This window comes from Camelus ferus, chromosome 2 (assembly GCF_009834535.1).
Source record: "Camelus ferus isolate YT-003-E chromosome 2, BCGSAC_Cfer_1.0, whole genome shotgun sequence".
In the NCBI taxonomy this organism is placed as follows: Eukaryota; Metazoa; Chordata; class Mammalia; order Artiodactyla; family Camelidae; genus Camelus; species Camelus ferus.
This window is the reverse complement of record NC_045697.1, coordinates 18,122,060-18,144,563: the sequence shown is the minus strand read 5'-3', so window position 1 is coordinate 18,144,563 and position 22,504 is coordinate 18,122,060. Positions and strand designations below refer to the sequence as shown.

The 22,504-nt window shown below is 45.0% G+C and overlaps 1 protein-coding gene across 3 annotated transcripts in view; it reads right to left on the bottom strand.

Annotated features, from left to right (window-relative positions):
- The window catches only part of SLC34A2 (solute carrier family 34 member 2), a 187,640-nt gene that overhangs the window by 78,826 nt on the left and 86,310 nt on the right, over nt 1-22,504 (bottom strand). For 2 of the 3 annotated variants that reach the window (XM_032495190.1, XM_032495215.1), the window contains exon 1: nt 21,382-21,524. The exons of the other annotated variant lie outside the window; for it this stretch is intronic. The gene's annotated coding sequence lies outside the window, so the exon portion shown is untranslated. Of the gene's footprint in view, nt 1-21,381; nt 21,525-22,504 lie in introns of those variants that run through there. 3 annotated transcript variants of the gene reach the window in all.

Genomic DNA, 22,504 nt, shown 5'->3' with positions numbered 1-22,504 from the left:
TTTTATCCCAAATTCCAAGAACTCCTTAAGCCGAAGCTCAAATTAGTTACCCCTCAGGAACTGGTGCTGTTCCATTTTTCATCCAGCACCCTGTGGAGCCCCTCTGGGATCCAGGTTCCACTGCTGAGGAAAGGGGAAGCGGAGGGGACCAGGCAGCATCCACTTTCCACCCAAAATTGCTCCACACGTGCCTGCTTTTGCATTACATTTCCTTATAAGATTTCATTTGAAAGGAAGGGTCAGTGGCTTACAAATGCTTCAAAAACACAGTTTAGAGGCAGGGAAAAAAGGTAAATGAAAAGGACTCTCCTCAAAGTCAGAATAGCATACCAGTAGGGAATACAAACTTCAGCTATAGACGGCCTAGGTCTTAGCTGTGTGATCTTGCTTCACATCTCTGTGCTATGTCCTGAACAGCAAAACAAAGATAATGATAGTAGCTGCCTCACAGGGTTGCTGCGAAGATTAAAATGAATTTATAGATGTAAAGCACAGCGGGAAGTCGGGGCTGGCACACGATGAGGGCTCTGAAGCATCTGCCGTTACTATTGGAAGCCACCATTTCTCCTTGTCAAACTTGTCAGGTGCAGTGCTTCCATATACCTTTCTCCATGGCATCTTCTCAAAGGCCCTCTAAACTAAAACCATATGTTGACCCATTTTACAGATCAGGACATTAAGGCTTAGGGAGGTGATGGAAGAATCAGAGTCGGAGCCCCCATCTTGGATCTGCAAGCCCGCCTGCTCCCTGGATAGGAGGGAGGGACTGTTTCTCAGGCACACGTGGCCCCCCACCCCGGGCCCTTCTCCATACCATGTCATTCTCCACCATGCTTTGTCCATCTGGGCAGGTAGCGGACTTCCAGTGACCAATGGTAGTTGATGCCCAGCCCCGGGTCAAGGGGACCTGGTAGCCAGGAACAGGTTTAAAGGTTTTCTAAGCTATGCCGAGTTGCTCTAGCTCAGTGTTTCTCCAAGTGTGTTCCAGGGATCTCTGTTTCAGATCCTCCAGGGGTTCTCATTAAAATGCAGATGTCTTGGCCCCCTAAGTATTGAATCCCAATCCTTAGAGATAAGAAGCCAGGAATCTTAATTTAACAAGCACCCCAGGGGATTCTGATGCTTCAGAGGAGAGACCCTTGTGTTCTGGGCCTGCATGGGGTGGAGCCGGATGGGCTAGTTCATCTGACCTTCATCCCTGCATCTCCTGCCCCAGACCCAGGCTCAGCCCCTCTCTTAGAACCCTGGCCCCGGAGCCATGAGGCCTTTCCCCGCCAAGCCCCAGGCCCGCCTCCCCCTGCAAGGCTCTGCTGGCATGAATGGGCCGCAGGCCCCATGAGGCTCCCAAGAGCTGTGCTGCTGGGCTCGGGGCCTTCCTCCAAATCCTACCCCTGCGTTTGGTTTTCTCTGTGTCTTCTCCTCCCTCTGGTCAGGTTCAACCCCTCTAACCCGTCTCACCACAACTGCCCTTTCCACATCTGTCAAATGGAAGTGGCGACCTCTCCTGGCCCCTTTCTAGACATGGTGCTGCCCCCCACCCCCCACCCATTCATTTTCATGAAGTGATTGCGGATGGGGGCGCATCGCGGACAGAGGGTGATAAAGGAGAGAGATGTGTACCCCAAAGGGGCTTTGAAACCAGGGAGAGACCAGTGAGGGATCTCTGGGGTCAGACTGTGGGGCCCCTCCTCACATGAGGGTACCAAGGCCCTGACAGAATGAGGAACGTGAGGGTAGACCAGAGGGGACGGTCCTTCCACCTGTGGAAGGAATATAAGATCGGAGAGGACTCTGTCAGGAGGTGTTTTGTAAAAAGAGAAAGTACAAAGATGATCTTCATTCAGTAACTTGTACAAGCCCTGGATACGTAAGAATGTAGAACGTGACCCAGCTGAGTGCAGGCACAAACCTGGGGGCTCCTTGAAGACCAGGCAGGAAGCAGTGGAACAGAGTGAGTAAGGGCCCGGCTCTGCGACAGGCTGGGACTTGGACCTGGGACCTGGGTCCAGGGACCTGGGGCCCTTTGCTACAGAGCTTGCACCAGGACAAAGGTCTCCTCCAGCAACAAAATACAAAGAAATGATATAGGGCTAAAAATAACTGCATGCATGTGCAGTTGGAGCAAATGATGAACAAGATACAAAAAGACCAAAAACCCAACTGCCACGTCTTTGGTGTCGGGAGCAAAAGCAGATTACTTACTGAGCATGATCCTTGCACACAGCACCACCAAGGGGGTGGCTGGCCATCTAAGCCACCCCTCTGGCCCATCCCTTGGACCCACCCCTACCCTCACCCCATTTAAGGGACCCCTACTCAAGGAGCGAGCAAGGGAACCTGTTACTTTTATTTTGCATCCTGGGGCTGCAACATGAGTCCCAACAAAACCTTGCCTAAGTTTCTCATCTGGCCTCTTAGCAATTTCCATTGATTAAGGAGATTAAAACCCCTGGTCAGTAACAGCTCCATCTGGGCACTCAGTGCAGGCCCATTAAAAGCTGTGTGGGCTCAGGCAAATTACTTACCCTTTCTGAGCCTCATGTTCTCATTTGTAAACTGGTGACAGTCACAACAACATCTCATGGGTTTGTGATGAAAAGCAAATAAGATCATGAATGTACCAGGCTTAGCCCAGTTGAGTGGCACCTACTATGTGTCCAATGTCATATGCCAGAGACCATGATTCCCTGTCTTTCTGAACAGCTCCAAACTGACAGTTCAGGGAGGGTCAGGACTAAGCCATTGACCAAAAGACAGCTGCAGGTTCCGGGCCCCAGGTGTGAAGAGGAAAAGGAACACACGTGACCATAGGCCACAATAATACATTCAATCCCTTACAATAACACATAATAAATATCTCCAGGCTGAGCTTAGATATTTTCCCAACAAGCAGCAGCTTTGCTTCTGTTTCAGTGATCAAGCCCATTCTAATGGGAGGGCTCTGAAGCTTAGAGGCTATCTTTCTCTCTACCTGCTAATCTTCTGGAGGAAAGTTTAATTGTTTCCAGAGGAAAGTTCAGTTCCACCAACAATAATATCAACCACATCAGCAGCAGTGGCAATGCCAGGGCTGAGCGACGGGTGAGCGCCATCTCATTAAATCCTCAACAACTTTCTGAAGTGTGTGCTGTGCTCCCCCGCCTCCATCTTAAGGCACTGGTTTTGGAGAGCATCTCTCCAAAGTCACACAGCAGGCCCGTGGCAGGGCCAGGACTCAAACCTGCACCTGTGTGGGCTTGTGAGCCCTCCGCCACACTGCCTCTCAACATCAGTCAAACAGTCACAGGGAGAAATGCTGCCAGGGACAGAGAGAGGGTAAAGGAGAGAAGAATCTAGAAAACTCTGAGGATTGGGTAATAAACAGTGACCCCCAAATCAACCATCCTCTGAAATGAAGACGAGGAGCAAACAAACGAAGATGAGAGAGTGGACCGGAAGCTTTGAGTCAGGGTCAGGGTGGGGGTGTAATCTCTCCCTGACATCCTGCTTTTTCACATGACCCCTGTGATCTTGGATTCTCCCAAAGAGTCAAACATTTTGCAGTCAGATTAAAAACCAAACCAAACTTTGCAGGCCAGGAGAAGGTGGAGCTGGCAAGGCCAAGGGATTAAAGTCAAACTCCCAGAGCAAAGTTTGACTGTGACAGCCTGTTTGTCCCAGGTCACTGGTATGTGGAGCGAGGGCAGAGAGGGCAACACACCTTCCAGGCGGTGCCTCGGGAGGTTCTTCTTGCAGCAAGCAGCCTCCTGAGGTGGGAAGTGGTGATGGACAGAAGATACTGGCAGTGAACCTGACCTAAAATGGCGACAGAAGACTCAAGCGGCCCAGAAGCAAGGCGAAGGAATTGCCCCGAATGAAACTGGCAAGGATTAAAAGAAGGCTGGCTAAACTTTCTGCAGAGAGCACAGGAGTCAGAAATGGAAATGGGAACCAGCCTCTTCTGATCACCCACCTGCAGCCTGGGCATACGTCCCCTCCCACAGGCAGCACCTCTCCCACCTCCCAGGAGCCCCAAATCCTCTTCCTCTCAGGACACACTGAAGAAGGGGACTTTCACAAGTAGGAACTGGAAGAAAAGTGCTGCAAGATGAGCTCCTGCAGCTCTGGAAACAGCAGTTTAGAAGTTAGAAGGAAGGAGGAAAGGAAAGGAGGGAGGAAGGAAGGGAGGGAGGGAGGAAGGAAGGAAGTTAGTTTCAAGTTAAAAATAAATTATTGTTTTCTACCAAAAAGAAAAAAAAGAAGTATTCAAATCTACCACAGCTATAAAGAGAAACTATTTTGCTCCACTGAAGCCTGTGTCTAGACTTCATGGACTATATCAGAGAGTGGCAAAAGGGGCAAGACAACTTAAAATTCCAGGCGTTTGGTCGTCCACACAAGACTGCTGAATCCCAAACCACCATATGGACGGTATAGGTTAATGGGGAGGGGGAAGCAGTGACAGTGTAAACCAATAGAAATTTTATTGAAGGGCCAACTTACAGACCCTGGGATGGTCAGAACGAAAAATATAGATATAATAAGAAAGACATAGACTCACAATGAGTTATCAGTGGATCCTGGAATTCTTTATGCCCTGGGGACAATTGTCTTTTCACAGAGCATTCCTCGGGACTGCTATCAGAGATAGAACAGCATATAGCTGCCGAATAAGCCCTGAATTTGCAGTCAGATAGCACCAGGTACAAATTCCGGCTCTGGCCTCACTCCTACCCTCAGTGACCTGTGCGAGGGCCTTAATCTCTCCAAGGCTCAATGTTCTGAGCTGTAAAATAGGGTTCATTGAGTTGAAAGGAGTAAAGACATTTAAATACTTATTGGGCACTTGTTATGTGCCAAGCCCTAGTCTAGGCAATGAGGATACAGAATGAACAAAACAAAGGTCTGCCTCATGGAGCTTATCACCGAGAGGGGCAAGGTGAACAAGAAACATGTAAACCAAAAACAGCCGAGTATATCAGATGGTGATGGGAGGGGGCTGGGGAGGAGTGAGAGGGAAGCTATTTAATTTAGGGCAATCAGGAAAGGCTCGTGATAAGGAGACACGAGGCAGTGAGTCATGCAGACTTCTGGGGGATGAGAGTTTCCAGCAGAAGGAACAGCAGAACAGAGGTCCTGCGGCAGAAGCCTGTGTTCACGTAGCAAGGAGATCCACGAAGCCGGAGCAGACTGAGTCAGGTGGGGGTGAAGAAAGAGATAAAGTCAGAAGGTCTTTGAGCAGGAAAGACAATCTGGAGTTTAGCCTGGGTGAGCTGGGAAGCCAACCAAAGGATGCGATTGGCTTATATTTAGAAAGGATCACTTTGCTGAAAGAAGGGGCTGGAAGGGGTAAGAGCGAAAAGGGAGAGGCCAGTTAGAATCTATTGAGATAATTCAGGCAAGAGATGACAGCTGTTTCAGGCACTTGGGCTGAGCACCTGGAAGTGTGGAGCTGCCGCTTACAGAAATGAGAGAAACCGGGCTGGGCAGGTCCTGTTCAGGGCACACTGAAGTTTGAGAAGTCTATTGGACAACCAGGTGAAGATGCTGAGTCAACAGCTGGATATCTGTGCCTGGAGTTCAAGGCAGATTTTAATGCCCCAGGTTTGGATATGCTAAGCAGGGACTAAGTATAGATGGAGGAGAACAGAGTTTGAGGACTCCAGGGCTTCATCAAGGAGATGAAGACAAAAAGCAAAGACGACTAGGAGTGGCTGGGGTGGTAGAAGGAAAACCAGGGTCCCCAAGGAGTCTATGACAGCAGTCAGTAAGCTTTTCCCATAAAGGGCCTCATAGTAAGTATTTTCAGCTTTGTGGGCCATCTGGTCTCTGTGGCCACCACTCAACCCTGCCACTGATGCATGGAAGCAGCCATAGATGCTGTATGAATGAACGGCCATGGCTGTGCTCCCATAAAGCTTTATTTACAGAACAGGCAGAGGACTGGATTCGGCCTGCAGGTTATAGTTTGCCAAACCCTAGGCAAGGCAAATGGTGCCCCAGGAGTCATGCAACGTGGACTGAGGACGTGGTGCTCTGCAAACCAAGTGGACAAAGTTTTGCAAGGGCTTAAAGTGATAAGTGGTATCAAATGCTGCCGACAGGCTAAGTCAGTTGAAGAAGAAGAATCAGCCACTGGCTGTAGGAACACACCAGTCATCAATGGCCTCAGCAAGAGCCCTTTCACTGGAGTGATATGGATGAAAGCCTGCATGGAATGGGTTCCAAAGAAGCTGGTAAGAGAGCAAGGGTATCAGTTACTCTTCTGAAGAGTTTTAGTTCCTGGCCAAAGGGAGGTGTTCAATAAATGGTCATTCCTTTTCCATAATTGGCACCATGGTCCAGCAGTTATTATTCATGTAGGACTGCAGAGTTTACAAGGCACAGGCACAGTGTTGGGACCATACAGTGACGAAAACAGAGCATTTTCACACTGTTTAAGGCAACTCAAGTTAGCTTTTTGGATTCACAAGGAAAACAGAACCTTGGGGGTCTGGAGCTGAGTTAGAAGCCACTAAAATATGGCTTGAATTTGATGGAGTCATGCCCAGGCATCATTCAGAGAAGCCATTGTATTACACATCCCAAACACGGTGCCTGCCATTTATTTATATCCTGCCCTGTGATGAAAAAGACTTGAGATATGGATCCGTGTCATGGTTAAACCACGTCTGCGCTTGGTCAAAATATTCCATTCTGAACTCAGCATCCTGCAGTCTATACAGCCAAATGGGCTTTTCATTAACTGGGGTGAGTTATTGGCATGGGGTCCATCCAATGAAAAAGCCTAAATTTATGTCGCACTTTGTTTCCCAGGGAGCCCAAACTATTTCATACGAATTACCTCATTGATCTCCAAAGCCCTTGTGTGAGATTTAGAATTATTATTTCTTTTTCATCTTGACACCCGGTCTGCAGCAAGGCAATAAATATCATGTTCTGATGTTTATGATGTGGGACTGAGGACTATGTCAGTGAAATTCGTGTTGCTGTTTTAGCCTCTGAGAGGAGCCCTGTGATGGAGAGATGAGCAGAAATCTGGTTTAATAGACTGTACCGGGCATGTTTCCTGGGTACCTCCCTGCTTGTGTGGGGGACCACCTTTTGTACCTTATGACCCTGCCTCCTTCTGCACTCCCCCTCCACCAACCACAGTTCATTGGACCAGGAATAGACATTACTCTGTCAGCTGCCCTAAGCCTATGTCTATGCCTGGCATGACATGATGATCTGGGCCAATGCCAGAGTCTCTTGAGAGACCATTTCCCCACTAGACACAAGGAGACAGAGACGAGTAGACACAGAAGGGAAGCGCCACCACATTGATGGTGCAACCCCAAAATGCAGAGCCATGAATCAGGATGCAAGAGGTCCCTGGCACCATTTTGGATACCGATGCCTGGCAGGTCCATTCTCCAGGGAGCCTGGACCCCACTGTAGCCCCAGTTCTTACCTTTCCAGGAGATTCTATCTACATCATCACTACACAGATAGCCCCAAACCCAGCCCTTTTTCTTCTTGGTGGGGGAAGCGGGGTAAAAGCCAGGAGATCCTTGTTCCTTGTAGCCAAACATGCTGAACTCAAACCCTGATAAAGCATCAGCCCAGGCTTGAGAACCCCAAATAAGAAACTACCCAAATAGCCCATTGCTCTTAAACTTGTGTCTGCTTACAAACACCAGGTGGTGGGGGCAGAAGCAGTGCACCCAGGGACCCTCTCCTGTTGTCTTTCTTCTTCCCAGAGTCCTGCAATGTTCTAGGCCATCTCTATTGCTTCAGACCCAGAGACTTACCCTGCCCCAGGTCATCACTGGTTCACATATTCATCATTCACTGGGTACCTACTATGAGCTCACCACCCTAGGCACTAGGGCCGCAGGAGTGAGTCAGCCAGACCTAACCCCTGCCCTCCAGGGTTATAATTTGGAAGGAGAAACGGATCATTAAACAAGCAAGTACATGAAAATGCCACACAGCCTAACAGAAGAAATTGTGAGTAAAGGGATCCTCAGAGCAGGTTAAGCTAATTCCCATCCTGAAGAAATTATGAGGGACGTTCTGGAGGAAATGATACCTAAGCTGCTACTTGAAGGGGGAGTTGGGGTTACAAGGAGGTGGCAGAAGGGCGTTCGAAGCAGAGGACGCTATACCTGCAAAGGCCAGGCCACACCAGGGTCCCCTGAGCAATCAGACTAAGGTGAGACACAGTCCAGGGTTCCCTACAAGGATGCCCTAGTCGGGGACTGGACTTGACACACTCCCAAGTTCCTTCTCACCCAGAGCTCCTGATTTAAGGTAAAGCCCGCAATCCAGTCTGGGTCCAGTTTAGAAATGACCTAAACTTCCATCCTGAGCCCAGAGAATATTTCAGTCAGAAACCAGAGCAAACACTAAGGCAGCCCCCGCCACAGGGCCACAGGTGACTTACACCCACAGCAGACAACTGGGGCGGCTGTCCTGGGCTCGGGCTTATCCGCTACCAGTGCAGGAGGGCACACTCGGGGCACGGCTTCCTCGAGGGTCTGTGGTCCCAAGAGGCCCCCAGAAGAGGGATAATGACACATTTTCCCAAGAGTCTTCCTTCCACCCGCGTATGTCTAGGCATTGATTTGACACGTCTCACCAGCCCAGAATGGGGGCACACAGGATCTGGACTTCATGTGTTCAGGATTCAGCTTGCTACTCGGCTCTGCTCTCTGGAGAACCAGCCCGAACTTCCCCCTGGTCTCCTGCCACTGCGCTGAGAGTGAAGTGGGCTGGATCTGTATTAGAAAAGTCTGAAGTTCTACTGCAGGTCAGCGAGGGGAAGACAGCCCCAGAGCCACCCTAGGCTGTCAGACACAGAGTTCAATTCATGCCCAGAAAATAAGGGTTCTCTGTGTGCCAGATGGTACTATTACCATCATCCCTTTTCACAGGTGAGGAAACTGAGACCCAAAGAGATAAAGTAACTCGCTCAAGGTCACCCAGCTAGGAAGTGGGGAATCTGAGATATAGATTCTGCTAATCTGCTACTAGAGGTCAAGGGTTAGAGTCAGGAACTATGCGTGATTAACTTCCTCTGAGGAGCCTTTATCAGCACTGCTGGGGGCCCCGTACACACGCCTTGTAAGTGGGTTTCAGTGATGACGTGAATACTAGATAGCCCTTCACTTCTGCAGAATTTAACAGCTTAAACTGCAAATGTTTGCTGAATGAAACAATGAGCAAACGAGAGTTCATTTGGGCTTCATTTTCCTTCACTCGCCACCTCTTCCCTTGGCTCCTCTCTCAAAGCGTCATATCCCCCAAGACGCTTCTTACCTCTGCAGAAGTTCTTCATTTCTACTTTCTGTCCCCTTGCACCATCCTACACTTCCTCCTCTCCCCCACCTCTCCACAGTTCCCAGTCCCCATTGGACTCTGGGTTCCCTCATGACTCTGCCCCTCACTAGTTCTGTGACTGTGCTGAACTTCTTAACCTCTCCGAGGCTCCGCTTTCTGATCTGTTAAAAAGGAGCTAATGGCCCTAACCTTTTATAGCAGTGGATCAAAAAGAATAATGCAGAAAATGACTTGATACGGCCCCGCCCATAGGAGGTAGTCAAAGGGTATTTGTGCCCAAGCAGAAACCTTTAGACCTTCTCTCTAACACTCCCCCTATTCAAGGATAATTTCTTTTCTCAAAATATCTGGAAGGAACATGATTCTTTGATCTTGGCTTAGGACCAATTCTAAGCTACCACACAGTTGCAAAGCCATAAAGCAATTAACAATAACTGCTATCAATTAACTGTGGGGAGTGTAAATGGGTGCTCAAGCCTCCATTTACAAACAAGTAAGAGGGTATAGAAGCTTGCAGTTCTTTGAAGCCTTAAACCAAACGGTTTCCTGGAAACCCCGAGTGGCAAAGAAACACAGCTGAAGGCTACTTCCCTCTGGAGGCCATGCCACTGGGAAGTGGCCAACAGGACTGCGGCCTGAAAAAGCTGAGACTGAATTCTGGTGATTGACACCTGAGGCTGCTGGTTTCTCCCCAGAGATAAAATCTCTCTGGAGAGTTGGAGGGACAAGGACTTAGGACTTGAACATGGATGACTATGGAGATTATGAGCCCCATACAAAATTAAGAAATGGAGCCCAGGAGTTCCAGTTTTCAACCTTTGGACCAAGCTGCATGACCACAATCAAGGTCAATGAGTTCTTGGAACTGCCTTACTGGTCAGATGGCAAGACCTTCAGAAGTCTCTGCCAACTAAGATTTTTTTTCAGATTGGCAGCAGAAATATTGAAAGGGCTCTCTTCCCTCTGTTTCTGAGACCCTTCAGAATATCTTAGCAAATGTTTTGACTTAGATGATTTGCCAAGAAGGACTCTTTCCTTGCGATTTCCCCAACACTAAATATTTGAATCGAACCTGAAGAGAAATTGAGATGTTTAGGAAGTTAGGAGAAAACTTGAGATGTCTTGTTTCCGCTTAAATTCTCTTGAGGGTCAACTCTTTGACTTATAAAGCAAATAAATCTGTATTTTGTAATGTATTATTCTTATGTAACCTCTCTAGACTTCCAAACTTTAAGAAAAAACGCTGGAGATAAGTTAAACAGTTTCTATTTACTGTAATTTAGAAATACAAAGTTTGACTAGAAAGAAATGAGAATGACTTTCAAACACTCCAAAGCTTTCATAATGGAATGAGTGTTAGCTTCAGAGCAGTTACCTTCAAAGAATATATTTCAATTTCAAAAGTGTTGTTATAGCTCAAAACACGTTCAGTAATTCCTCTTTGATGACTGTCTTCAAGGCCAATTTATAAGATATAAAAACCTGCTTTTGACCTCAAGTAGCATTATACAACTTGTCCACTCTGTATTAGTCTTCAGACTTGACCACAAATGGTTTCTGTCTATTTCTAAAACTCAAATCTACCTTTAAAAGATTAAGATTTGCCATCCCCAAGGATATATTGAAACTAAAAATGCACTCCAAACTTGAAGATAATTCCCAAGAAAGGGTTTCTAAAATGGGAATAAGAGAAGCATTGTTTGAAAATAAGGCTTTCTATAGCTGTGACTTTCAAGACCACATACCTCATTTGTATGCACCGAGTCACAAAACACCAGACCTAGAAGAGGCCATGAGGACAAGGCTGGGATTAGGGTAACAAATCCCCAGTGAGCACCCCCTTGGAGTCTGTATGTATGCCAGGTACCTCACTCTCCTCACCCAAGTCGCGTCCCGGGGATCAAGGTATCTAGCGTAAGGTTAGGCTGCCTCCCTCTGCCCCATGACTTTGTTAAAAGCATCAATCATGTTACTTTATACTCGCATCTTGTGACTAGGGTTCTGAACAATGATAATAGAAACTGAAGCAGAAAACCACTGTGCAGGCTTCTGTTGGATTTAGTGCCTCCCACAACCTGGTAGATGCTCGATAATGTTGACTGAAATGAACTGGACTCAAGATGCAACTCTAAGAAATGTATTTTGACTAAGAAATACACTATCCCTCTTATCATTGCCAGTGTTAACCACCGGTCTCACTGTTCTGCATTGCCAGCTGTGCTGAGAATTGCAAATGCAATGCTGTGAAACTGTCACAACTGTGTGCTTTGTGAATTTTTTTCAGACTTAAAATGTCACTAGTATTGATTTTTCTGAACCCTGGACCATAATCAAACACTGTAAAGTACTCTGCTCAGTAGATTACCATTGAAATCCAATCCCTGCCAAGTCACAGGGAGAAGAAACAAGAAACTGTGCTTTGCCAGAGACTAGTGGAAGTCAGGGGAGGGAAGAGTTTGGGGCAAATCTTAGAGTTGAACGGACCAGTAGCAAAATTGTCAACTTTATGTTGGCAGTGAGTTGGCCGTCCTGGGAGTATTCAAGTGGAGGTGGGATGACCCCTTTAGGGGGAGGGCAGAGGGCCTCTGCAATGAGCTCCAGAGCCCCCTGGCCCTTCATAGTAATTGGGTTTCTGGAATTCTATGACAGCAGCTTGTCAGATGAAGATCTTCATAATATACATTCCTTGAATAAGTCATTATACTCTGCCTTTTTCCTGTTTTGATAAAGTAAATTTTCTTTGGCTTTTTTTTCAAATCAGAACTCTAAGCCCTCTTGCTGTAAGGAGTCATCCTGATTTGCCAAGGAAGGCATTGACTTCATATCCATTTCCCGCCTCAGTCGGGACAGTCTTTGCCTTCACATCAGGATTTCTGAGCAGCGGGAGGCATTGCTAGGGCAAGGAACTAGCATCCTGGAAAATCTTCACAAGTATTCTGTGAAGCAAAAATTCCAATTTGTGTTTTATAAATGGGGAGACGGGGGCCCCCGGGGGGTCTGGTGGTCTGCTCAAGGTCTCACAGCTGGCAGAAGGCAAAGTGGGCATTCCTATCCAGGTTGACTGGCCCCAAAGCATACGTTCTTTCCATTAGACCAGGGTATACACTGTGTAGGTGTGCGTATAAATACTGCATTGAGTCATCAGTCCATGTATTGTTATTTCACTTTCCGCGGCCACATCACCAGTCTTCACAATACGTTTCAATAAAAACAACTAAAGCTTATCAAGTGGTAGCCATGTGCCAGGCATAATCGTGGGAGCTTACCCTTAATAGACTCACGTTACCCTAGGGAGAAGGTGCTATAATTATCCCATTTCTTCGATAAAGAAACTGAAGTATAGGGAGTTGAAGTGCCTCGTACAAGTCACACAGCCTGTAAACAGCAAAACCAGGTTTTTAAACCCAGAATTTCTGTCGTCAGTAAACATCTCCCGCCCCCCAACCCTTAAGCGCTCTGATCTACTGAAGGGTAAAGAGTTCTTTAAATCATCCAGAGCTGTGCGCATACTTCTATGTTCACAGTAGGAAATTCATAAACATTGTATGAACTGGTAAATATGGGAGGGGTTATGAGAGGGGAGGAAATGACCAGTGTCTAAATGGGCAGTTAACTAGAATGGCCTTGCAGATGGTCAGAGATGGGCGATGTTTCAGGGCCATTCAAAACCAATGGAGGGTCAACATCCTTTGAGAAAAAGCTGTAGTTATCCAAATGCAGTGCTGCCTTCTCATGTCCAGAAACCCGGGCTCAGGGCCTGGAAAGAGGGAAGGTCCCTTAGCAAACCCACCATCTGAAAAACTGGTCCTGCCTGTTGGTTCTGATGCCTTTGAGACATTGAAACTGTGTCTTTGTGTTTTTTCAAGCATTCATTCAATAAATATTTACTGAGAGATAACTCCAAGGCAGGCACTGGGGACAAGCAAAGGCCCTGTCCTAATGGAGCTTACATTTTGGTAGGGAGAATCAGAGGAGTAATGAGCAATATATAATATGTTAGGTGGGGTTAAATGCTATGAAGGAAAATAAAGCCATTTTAAGTGGAGTAGTCAGAGAAAGTATCTCTGATAAGGAGAGCTTTCAGCAGAACCTGAATGAAGTGAGGCAGCAAGTGATGCTAATACTTGGGAGAAGGGTGTTCAGGAAGCTGTGCAAAGGCCCTGGGGTTTGTTCAAGCAAGAGTAAGGAAGCCTGTGAATCTGCAGCATGAACACTGATTATTTTGCTGAGACCAAATCAGAGTCAAAAGAAATTTGAAAGTTCCTGTGTGGCTCTCCAAACTTCATCAGGGCAGACCCAGTCAATTTTTCTGCCTTATTGGGAGAAAAACATATACATGATTAAGAACAGCTTATATCTATATAATATTTATAGTCTTAAAGTGCTTCTGCATACACAATCTCATGAGTCCTCACAACCTGATAAAGCAAGCATCGTGCTCTTTTAGAATATTAAAGACACTGAGGTGACTAAAGTTTAAGTGGCTTGCCCAAGGTCACACAGGTATGCAGCAGGTCCTAAGCCAGTGCTCTTGCCCGCAGTATCTTCCCTCTTCAAAGCCAGAGTGCACCTTCTCTCTACTGACTGTAACCACCATCCAACCTAGAGCCTGTCAGAGCCGCCCAGATTCACAGTAAATGCCTCTTTATGCTGTTGCTGAAGACTGTCGCAAAGGGGGCCAAGGGGGGCTTCCTAGAAGAGACGAGGTGGCTAGAGCAACCAGAAAATGGCCCAGACGAAGCAGGGTTTTGAGTCTATTCTTGGCATCACATGGATGGAAATTCTAAGACCCAAAGGGAAAAATGACCTGTCCAATTTCCCAGAATGAACAGAGGTCTCAACAGTTGAAGCCCAGTTCCTCTGTTCATCTTCCTCGGAAAAGAATATAGATATAGATATATAGATTTATATACACACACATATATGTATGCTTACATATATAACACATTTCACATTCATATATGTATTTCACTTACTTGAAAAGGCATGAAGCAAAGCAATTAAGAATTTAGGAGCTTGATTCCAGAGTCAGGCAGCTAACCCTTCATCTGAAAACAGGCTACTTTCTCTCTGTGGCTCAAGCAGAAACACGCTGTTTTAAGACTTAGTTTTTTTTTTTTTTTTTTTTTTTGGTGTTGGGGGGTTTTGGTTTGTTTGTTTGCTTGTTTGTTTGTTTGTTTGTTTGTTTATTATTCCCTTCCGCTTTAGCCTAGCTGAATGACTGCTTCTACACATGTTCCATTCTGGGATCCAAATGTGTGTGGAAGGCGTTCTTCATCTACCTTGTTTGGAACACGGTGTTTCTGTGTTTGGGAAGACAGGCCTACAGATATATATATATATACATGTATGTATATATATATGTGTGTTTGTATGTATATATATATATATACACATATATATATGGGAAGGCATTCACCCAAACTCCGTTTTATAAGGCAAAATTCCTTGACCTTGAAACTGGCTCTAGGAAACAGGCTGAGAAATGGGGGTAAGTGTTTCTAGAGATTACCTTTCACTTGAGCCTAGCTGAATGACTGCTTCTGCACCTGTTCCGTTCTGGGATCATAATGTGTGTGAAAGTTGTTTTTCATCTACATTATTTTTTTAACATTTTTTATTGAGTTATAGTCATTTTAAATTCCAGTGTAGAGACATACTGTTTTAAGACTTAGTTGTTGCTTGGGTTTTTTCTTTCGGTGCTGTGGGGGAGGGGGGTTATTTATTTATTTATTTTGAAAGGAGGTACTGGGGATTGAACCCAGGGGATCGAACCCAGGACCTCCTGCATGCTAAGCACACGCTCTATCACTTGAGCTATACCCTCTCCCCAAGGTTCAGTTTTATTTTTTAAGAATATTTTTTAAGAGCAGTTTTAGCTTTACAGAAAAATTGAGAAGGAACAGAAAGTTCCCACATCCCCCCTGCCTCCACACATGCATGGCCTCTCCCAGTATCAGCATCACTTACCAGAATGATACATTTTTTACCAAGGATGATCCTACGGTGACACATCGTAAACACCCAAAGTCCATAGTTTACCAAAGGGTCACTCTTGCAATTATGCATTCCACGGTTTGGATAAATGTATAATGACGTGTGTGCATCATTATAGTACCATGCAGAATAGTTTCAGTGCTCTGAGAATCCTCAGTGCTCTACCTGCTCATCTCTCTCCCACCACCTCACCCCTGGAAACCACTAATCTTTCTACTGTCTCCATAGTTTTGCCTTTTCCATAATGTCATATAGTTGGAATCATATGGTTTGTTTAGCCTATTCAGATTGGCTTCTTTCACTTAGGACTATACACTTAAGTTTCCTCCATCTCTCTCTCTCTCTTCTTTAAATTTTTTTTTTATTGTAGTGTAGTCAGTTTACAATGTTGTGTCAACCTCCATGTCTCTTTATGGCTTGATAGCTCATATCTTTTTAGCGCTGAGCAATGCTCCATTATCTGGATGTACCATAGTTTATATCCATTCACTTACTGAAGGGTATCTTGGTTGCTTCCAGGTTTTGGCAATTATGAGTAAAGCTGCTATAAGCGTCCATATGTAAGTTTTTGTGTGGATATAAGTTTTCAACTCTGAATAAACATCAAGGAATGCAATTGCTGGATTTTATAGTAAGAGTATGCTTAAGTTTTGTAAAAAACTGCCAAACTGTCATCCAAAGTAACTATATCATTTTGTATTCCCACCAGCAATAAATGAGAGTTCCTCTTGTTCCACGTTCTTGCCAGTGTTTGATGTTGTCAGATGTTCTGGATTTGGGCTATATTCTAGTAGGTTAAGACTCAGTTTTCACATCTGTAAAATAGAACTAACAACAGTGGCTAATTTTTGTATCCATTCATCCATCGATGGATACTAGATTTGCTTCCACCTTTTGGTTATTGTGAAAAATGCTGCAATGAACATGGGTCTACAAATATCTCAATTCTTTTGGCTATGTACACCCGGAAGTGGAATTACTGGGTCATATGGTGATTCTAATTTTAATTTTTTGAGGAACTCCCATAATGTTTACCATAGAAGCTGCTCCATTTTACATTCCCTCTAGCAGTGCACAAGGGTTCAATCTTTCCACACCCTTTCTAATACTTACTATTTTCTGCTTTTGACAACCATCCTCACAAATATGAGGTAGTTCTAGGGTATTCTTGTTTTTAATTTTAAGGCTTTTTTTTAAGAGCAATTTTTAGAGCAGGTTCATAGCAAAATTGAGAGGAACGTACAGAAAGGCTGTAGGAAATTAGTCAAGAATAAAGGAGACTAAAGAGATAAGACAAGAAAATGCAATGGCTGATCCTTCATTGGCCTGGATTTAAAATGTTTTTAAAAATCTACAGTTTAAAAGATATCACTGGGACAATTGGAGAAATGTGATCATGGAATATCTATTAATGTTAATTTCATGAAGTGTAACCATTGTATTGTGCTTATGAGGGAGAATGCCTCTGTTGTTGGGAAATGCTTCCTGGAGCATTTCGGGTGATGTTGTCATGAGGTCTACAAGTAACTCTCAAATGGTTCAGCAAAAAACAAACAAACAAATAAACCAGGGTGTATACACATATGGAAAGAGAGCATAAATGCATGGGGAAGTGTTAACTCTTGGTAAGGCTAAGTGAAGTGCATAGGGGTGCTCATTGTCCTATTCTTGCAATTTATTTGAAGATTTAAACTTTTTTTTTAATGGAAGGTAGGAGAATCTCTGCCTATAAGTCCTTGCAGTGATGTCTCTCACTGTGTGACTTTATTGCCATCTTATATCCTTTTTGGAATAAAGAGTGTGGAGTGTAAATAATTTTTAAATAGCAGCTTCTTTCCAGACATTTTTAGTAGAGACAGTGGAAAGTGTGATTAAAAAATACAACAAAACAAAAACAAAGACCACAGCTGCCTTGTCATTTAAAAATAAATGTACCTAACTTTGTTATTTTTGATGCAATAGAAATGTTTATGCCAGTTACAAAATTCTGGTTTCTGAAGTGGGAAAAAAAAGTGAATGAAGGGCCACCAATGGCAAAATGTCCTTCTTTCTTGTGGGTGAGCTGTGTTCCATCGCATATATGTGCTGCATTTTCTTTGTCCATCCAGCTATTGATGTGCACTTGCGGCGCTTCATGTCTCGGCAATTATAAATAATGTTGCTGTTAATAGTGGGGTGTATGTAGCTTTTCAAATTGATTCTTATTTTGTGGTTGGCTTTATTCCTTTGATAACTATGTAAGTTTAAAAAGCTAAAGCTCTAAACATTCTTAGAAACAAGGAACAGTACATGCATGTAATTTTTTTAAATGTGCGCAGTATATTGTGCATATGTATTTAAATGGAATATACTGTGTATGTGAAGTCAAACTGTAACAATTCTACCTAATAAAACTGAAAAATGAAAAACAAAGTACCTATTCTAAAAAAAGACAAAGCTAAAATAAGGTAAAAATCTGAACAGTGGTTGCCAGGGCCAGGGGGCAGAAAGAAGACCACCCACAAAGGGGCAGGAGGGGACTTTGGGGGATGATGAAAATATTCTATACCTTAATTGTGGTGATTGTGGTCCAGCTGTACACATTTGTCAAAGTCTTAGAACCACAGACCTAAAAGGTGTGAATATTGCTGTGTACAAACTATACCTCAATAAGCATGACTTGGGAAAAAGAAAACACTCTGGTTTTTTAGCATCCTGCTCATATTCCTACTGGCTTGAAGGGAATTTTTCCTGCCCAGAGGTTTGTCTACTTGCCCCAAGCAAGAGAGAAAGCTGAGATTAGTGCAAATCAAGAAAGGTATCCTCCAAGGCTCCATGAGCCACAAACTTCTGCTCCAACCACCTCCCTTTGGGCCATCCTCCCCCCTCACCTGGGCTTCTGTCCCACCATTGGTCATGGTTTTGAACTGGACACAGAAAAGAGGATCCACTGTCAGAAGCCATCAGTGGGAGTGTTTATGCTTTCAGTGGAAGAGAGCTTCTTGCCTTTTTTCTCGTACATAGTCAATAAACATTTACCAAGTAACCTCCAGGCGCTGGGCAGTACACTCAGCATGGGAGGATAATGTGCAGAAACCCATCATAATAGACTACGATTTAGGAGAATCAGAGCATTTTAGAGTTAGAGCCCTTTAGGAATCACCATTTGATACCTTCATTTCACAAGTTGGAAGACTGAGTGTTATGAACCGAATGCTTATGTCCCCTCAAAATTCATGTGTTGAAATCCTAACCCTCAAAGTGATGTTATTAGGAGGTGGAGAGTTTGGGAGGTGATTAGGTCATGAGGGTGGGGCCCCTGAGAATAGAATTAGTCCCATTCATGGGGTTAGACTCATGAATGGGTTTTATTGTCCCTTCATAAGAGACACAAGAGAGATGCTCTTTCTCTTTGTGTAGCAGGACACAGTGAGGCGACAGACATCTATAAACTAGCAAGAGGCTCCTCACCAGAACCCAGCCATGCTGGCACCCTGATCTCAGACTTCTAGCCTCCAGAACTGTGAGAAATAAATGTTTGTTTTTCAAGCCACCCCAATCTATACGATTCTGTTACAGCAACCAGAATAGACTAAGACACTGAGGCCCACAGCAATGTAGGGATAAACTCAAAGTCGTGCAGAAGTCAGTGAGCCTCTCACAAATTTACGAATACCTTCACACACTCAGCAGTGAGAGGCAGAACCAGCTCAAGGCAAGAGCTGGAGCTTTCAAGCTGGATGCATTTAGACCCAAGCTCAGCCTCTTAGATTTTGGCGTGGTAGCTGGCCTCAGCTCCTCACCTGTACAATGAGCATGACAGTCCCCTCATTGCAGGGTCTCCTGCAGAAACTAGTATAGTTTATGTAGAGTCCCTGGTGTAGAGTAAACCATTGTGGGAGACATGGGGACTATGGACCAGTCAAAGGACAGCAGTCCTCTTTAAGATTCTGATAAGGAGATGGGGTAAGGAGGCACAGAGATGTCTGATGAATTCACCAGTGTCACAGCTCTGCTTGGAGCCGGTCATTGATCAAATTAACTCAATGTGTTGAGATGACTCTGTATTAGAAACATGTTCTAAATGATGTTTTACAACTAATACCCTTCTCAGAAAGGCAGAGGAGAGAAAACAGGGGGTTCTGATAGCAAAAGCATTTTCTGAATATTTGAAAAATGCACGCAGCCTAAATGGTACTTTATATCTGGAAATCGAAATTATTGGAAGGCTCAAATTCTTACTACATGACACAGGCAAGAAGGCGTTTTCAGATCCCTAGAGTCATTCAAATTGGACTCCACTGTCAAGGTGAGATCCTTTAGGGATCTGCTATAAGGAAGAAACAGGGTTATTTTATTTACCAAATCCATATGTTTGAGGGTAAATGAGTGCCCCTGGGGGGGCCAAAACCAGATTATTCTCCAAAGGAGCATAAAATTCATTTTCAGCCTCCTTCAGACAGTCTGGCATTGCACACCTCCTTCAGGGTTAGGCAAAATAGGTGATGAAAAATAGGTACTCTTTACTCTGGAGACTGTGTCCCGAATGGACAAAGGCTTACTCTCAGTTTAGCACATCCTCCCTGGCGATCCCTAGCCAGGTTCTATGGACCAGCTTAGCAGGTCTGGCCCTGGCATCTCTGAGCAAGTATCTGGACCCTGCATCCTCCACGCCTCTGCAAAGACCTCGCCCCAACTTCACTAGCCAGGGAAGTTGGTACCATGCCTGCCTCTTTACATCTAGGTGACAGGTACCTCTTCTAGTGGTTTGGGACTTGATCCTTAGGTAACGTTTCCAAAAATGTGGAAGGTATACAACATCATGGGTTAGAGGCTCAGCTCCAGACTCAGTGTCTGGGTTTGAGTCTTGGCTTAGCCTCCCACCAGCTTGGGTCCCTGTGCGCAAGCTAATGTTCCTATGCCTGCCTCTATTTCCCCGGCTACAAAACGGAGATAATGATAATAATAATAGCAAACATGTGCATATGTCTTCTCCCCAGCAGACGCCGTTCTGAACGCTTTACGTAGATCAACCAGCTAATCCTCTCACAGCAATAGTAGAAGTCAGTACTGCGGTTACCCTCCTCCTCCCTACCTCACCATGAGGGTTAAATAAATTCATACCCAGAAAGGAAGGCACTGAGACAGTTCCTGACTCAGCACTCAATAAATCCTAGCTATTATTACATGAGATGATTTTAAAGGTCACATGGATAGCATGTTTAAGTTCACAGTGTGCATTTATAAAATTAAAAGTGTATTAGAAGGAAACTATATACTTTGCCTATGATTTCATTCTTATTATTTCCTAAATTAAGGATGAGGATAGTATTTAAGTAAAACATATACAGTCAATTTAAAAAGAGATTAAGTGAACAATCGCATAGACTTTAAAGAGATTACAGCAAAAATCATTAAGGTCGACCATAAATGCCCAAACACTGGGAAACACTGCTCTAGACTCAAAACAGCCAAAACACTGCCTGTTATTAGCAGGTGTCTTCTCTGTTCTTTCTTCCAAATGTCCACCTCTACCTGGTTCTGCAGTCAAGAAAGGAGTCCCATTCCCTCCCTGAAACCAGCCTGTCCTTTTCGGCTCATGCTGTTTCTCGGGTCAAGTCCATGATCTCAAGAAGAGGCAAAGGGTGTGTTTCCCACTCTCTAATCTAGAGGTGGGCTGGGGGGAGCTCCCCCTAGACCACACGTCAGGCAGGTGATGATAACAGCATGGGTGAGGAGACACCACCTGTCCCACTAATGACAGGATCCCGCGCCCCTGGCAGCGCTAATTACTCCCCTAGTCTTTTAAGATCACTCCCTACCTAACTGTTAACAAGTCCCTTCTCCAGAAACTTGGAAACCACTTGAGCTGTTTGACTACAGCTCTTGGAGACAGAGAGAAGGGCTTGGCTGGGCTGGCTATACCTGCCTTTGGAGATATTTACAAATAGGTAACTCTTTAGCTTTTCAGTGAGATCTTGAATCAAGAGGGAGCTGCTGAGGCTCCGAAAGGTCTATAGAAACCTTGGTCACGGGTTTTGTTTTCCCCTGAAGAAAAGCCCGGGGCCGTCCCAGTCTGCCCAGACTTCCCGGTGAGCTTACCTGGGACGCAAGGCAGCTGGGTTTCCCAGAACCCTTCTCGCCGTGGAGCTGCCAGGCTGCTCTCTTTCAAACTCACATTCAGCATCACCTTCACAGGTTTAATTTCATTCCCAGAGGAAAACATGCATAGAGAAACAGAAATAACTTCTTTTTGGAGGTTACCAAACATAGTGCCACTGAGAACTGGAATTCCCAGTCTCTCTGGTTTGCGGTCTCCCCACGCCTTGTTATTGTTTTACCTTCTTCCAGGGACACTAACGTGATTCCCCAGAGTAATTATTCTGCCTTCACTAGTCCCTGCTGCCTCGAAATTCAGACCCATTTCTTGGCAGCTTACGAGGTACCAAAGACTCTGCTAAGAACTTTTCAAACATCATCTCATGCAAACCTCACAATGACCTTGTGAGTTTAGGTTTATTTTCTTCTGCGGGAAGCCACTTAGTAAGAAGTCTGGAGTCAAAGTCAGGGCTGGATCAATGGCTCCATCTGTCATCAGTCTTTCTAGGTTTCCATCTTTCCTCATTGCCATCTTTCTCCAGGGAAACAGAGGTTCAAAGGGCTTAAGCAACTTGCCACAAATCACAAAGCTAGTTAAAAGAAGGGATGGGATTTGAACCCAATCCTGCCTACCTCCAAAACTTCCTGCCATGCTGGATGGAATCTTTCTGCGGATGGAATAAAGGGAGAGGGGTGACAGGCAGGGATATGCCAGCCCAGCCCCAGGGGCACTAGTACTACCTTCCAGTACATCCCCAGCTCAAGTCCCAAACACAGGGAGGACTTGGACCAGTAACTAGGAGCTGGTGGATGTGGGAGGAAAAAGGTCTGGGACCCTCATCTCCTGGGCTTTGGCTCACACCTCTGCCTGATGCAGCTCCTGGTCCTTTCAACTCCTACAAACCTCCCTACCCTGGACTACAAATGCCAGACCTCCTCACACAGGGTTGCCAGACTTAAGGAAAAAACAAGACAAAATAGAACTCTCAATTAAATTTGAATTTCAGACACAAAAGAAATAATTTTTTAGTTTAAGTATGGATATCCATTCAACAGAAAAGCAGGAAGGTTAGCAGAGATGATTCATTAAAATAATATTATCACAGTTCTTTGGTCTCCCAAGAAA